The 3,478-nt window shown below is 47.5% G+C and overlaps 1 pseudogene; it reads right to left on the minus strand.

Annotated features, from left to right (window-relative positions):
• Positions 1 to 1,232: 1,232 nt before the first annotated feature.
• LOC103741984 lies at positions 1,233 to 2,541 on the minus strand (annotated as a pseudogene).
• Between the last annotated feature and the right edge of the window lie 937 nt (positions 2,542 to 3,478).

Consider the following 3,478-nt stretch of genomic DNA (forward strand, 5'->3'; position numbering starts at 1 on the left):
AACAGAAGATTACAGACAAGAACATTCACATGTTAGGAACTGGAACTGACAGACTCTATTCCCATTTGAGATGGTCTCCAGAATGGCAGGATCAAAACAAAACCAGCCTCTGTGAGGCAATGATCTCCTGCAAGAGGCTGGGAGCTGGAGAGAACTGGGCATTTGAACAAAGAAGAGAAGAGACAGAGAGAACAAGAGAGCAGGAGAGAGAGAGAGAGAGACAGAGACAGAGAGAGACACAGAGAGAGACACAGAGAGAGACAGAGATTTCACTGTGGCATCTGCTTGTTCCCAGTTCTAAGGCTTGGCGGCTCTCCTGCCCTTGAGATCCAGAAGCCCTCCCTATATGCATGTAATCTATTCCTTCTTTTCAGTTTAAATTGTAAATTGGCACAAGTTGGTTTCAATTGGCTTCATGCAAAGAATCATAAATAATACACACGCAGTAGGAACTCAATAAACTGTTGAATATAATGGAAGGTTCTTAAGCAAGGCAAGAAGTAGGATTGGAGACTATTGCTTACAGGGCTCTGAAGCCCATACATGGAGGTGGGGGGATTAGTTGAAAGAGCACAGAAAAGGGACAGAGATAACAAAGAGGTGTTCACAGAGGTCACATTGAGAGGTAACAGGGCCTGAGGAAGTTCAAAGGGAAGTGGGAGGTTCAGAGGGAAAGGAGTAGATGGGCTCTGCAATTAAGGAGAGTGGGGGAAAGGAGAGGGAATGTCAGAGCTGACTGGGAATCCCAGCTTGCTTCCAGAAAGAAGGATGAGACCATTAATAGACAGAGGGAAGTCAAGAGAGAAGCTAGCTGAGGCAGCAGAGACAGAGCTAATTAGTTTCTGAGCAGAAAGGATTGGGGGCTAGAGAGATAACTCAGCAGTTAAGAGCACTGGCTGCTCTTGCAGAGGACCAGGGTTCAGTTCCCAGCACCCACATGATGGCTAATAACAGTCTGTAACTACAGTTCCAGGGTCTCTGAGGTCCTCTTTTGACCTCCATAGGCATTGCATATACACAGTGCACTTACATACATGCAGACAAAACACTTTTTTTTTTCTCCTTAAAGCTTTTACTTTGATACATCAGGGAAAACACTTACAGGTTCACGTGGAAAAAAATAGACATGATCACAGGGAAGCTAACGTAATCAGCAAACATTGATGCCTGTCAGCTAATGTTGAAGCTGAAGTTCTGGAAGCTTGACATGCTACAGGTCTGAAAGGAAAAGATTAGTATTCTCCTTCTTCTTCACCCTGTCCTTCAACAGAATCCACACCAACTTCCTCATAATCCTTCTCCAGGGCAGCCATGTCCTCACGGGCCTCAGAGAACTCCCCTTCCTCCATGTCTTCACCCACATACCAGTGCATAAAGGCATGCTTGGCATACATCAGATCAAACTTGTGGTTGAGATGGACCCAGGCCTCAGCAATGGCTGTGGTGTTGCTCAGCATGCACACAGCTCACTGTACCTTGGCCAGGTCTCCACCAGGTACCACAGTGGGAGGCTGGTAATTGATGCCAACCTTGAAGCCAGTGGGGCACCAATCCACAAACTGGATGTTATGCTTGGTCTTGATGGTGGCAATGGCAGCATTGACATCTTTGGGAACCACATCACCACGGTACAACAGGCAACAAGCCATGTATTTACCATGGCGAGGGTCACATTTCACCATCTGCTTGGCTGGCTCAAAGCAGGCATTGGTGATCTCTGCTACTGTAAGCTGCTCATGGTAGGCTTTCTCAGCAGAGATGACAGGGGCATATTGTCCAGAGGGAAGTGGATTCGGGGGTAGGGCTCCAGGTTGGTCTGGAATTCAGTCAGATCTACATTCAGGGCTCCATCAAATCTCAGGGAAGCAGTGATGGAAGACACAATCTGGCTAATAAGGTGGTTAAGGTTAGTGTAGGTTAGGCTGCTCAATATCGAGGTTTCTATGACAGATGTCATAGATGGCCTCGTTGTTTACCATGAAGGCACAATCAGAGTGCTCCAGGGTAGTGTGAGTGGTGAGGATGGAATTGTAGGGCTCAACAGCAGTGGAAACCTGGGGGGCTGGGTAGATGGAGAGCCTCAACAGGGAGGTGAACCCAGAGCCAGTTCCCCCACCAAAGCTGTGGAAAACCAAGAAGCCCTGAAGACCTGTGCACTGGTCGGCCAGCTTGTGAATTCTGTCCAAGACAAGGTCAATGATCTCCTTGCCAATGGTGTAGTGCCCACGGGCATAGTTATTGGCAGCATCTTCCTAGCCTGTGATGAGCTTCTCAGGGTGGAAGAGCTGGCGGTAGGTATCAGTGCGAACTTCATCAATGACCCCGTGGGTTCCAGGTCTACAAACACTGCCCTGGGCACATGCTTGCCATCACCTGTCTCACTGAAGAAGGTGTTGAAGGAGTCATCTCCTCCCCCAATGTCTTGTCACTTGGCATCTGGCCATCAGGCTGGATACCATGTTCCAGGCAGTAGAGCTCCCAGCAGGCACTGCCAATCTGAACACCACCCTGGCCAACATAAACGGAGATGCATTCACGCATATTTGGTTCTTAAAGAGGTCGGTGGAGGAAGCGAAGGGAGAGTGACAGAGATCCCCCACTAACAGACTGCCAAGGAGTCACGGGGAGAAGCTGACAAAACACTCTTATACATAAAATAAAAATAAGTAAATCAGGACAGGAGAGATAGCTCAGCAGTTACAAGCACTGGCTGCTCCTTCAGAAGACCTGGGTTTGGTCCCAGTATCCGCATGGCAGCTAACTCCAGTTCCAGGGATCCAACACTCTCTTCTGGCCTTCTCCGACACTAAACAACACAGATGTACTTACATACATGCAGACAATACATCCATACACATAAAATAAAAATAATAAATAAAAATATTTAATGAAAGGGCTGGAGAGATGGCTCAGCAGTTAAGAACACTGGTTGCTCTTGCAGAAGACCCAGGTTTGAATCCCAGCACCCACATGGCAGCTAACAACTGTCTGTAACTCCAGTCCCAGGGGTTCCGACAGCCTCTTCTGACCTCCCTGGGCATTGCACAACATGGGCGTACTTACCTACATGCAGGCAATACACACATACACATAAAATATAATAATAATAACAATAATAATAATAATTTTTAAATTTAATGAATAAATAAAACAAAAACTTTCAAAGCCAGGAATGTGAACCTGTGTTTAAGAGAGAGCTCTACTGCAGAAGTGGGGGCTGTGGAGCTGCCTGTGTGGGGGCTGTGGAGCTGCCTGTGTGGGAGCTGGAGCTGCCTGTGTGGGAGCTGGAGCTGTAGAGGCCATGCTAGCTCAGTAAGGGCATAAAGGAAGAAGTGGTGAAAGGCAGCCGCCTTAATTTAGGAAAGGAGAGAATGAGTTACCTGAGATGAGAGACAGAAGAGACCACAGCTCAGGCACTATTGAGCAAATCAGGAATGGAGACGTTCCAGAAGGTGATCATGAGGAACGGTGCTCAGAA

Source organism: Nannospalax galili, unplaced genomic scaffold, assembly GCF_000622305.1.
Source record: "Nannospalax galili isolate Female #2095 unplaced genomic scaffold, S.galili_v1.0 scaffold18, whole genome shotgun sequence".
Taxonomy (NCBI): Eukaryota; Metazoa; Chordata; class Mammalia; order Rodentia; family Spalacidae; genus Nannospalax; species Nannospalax galili.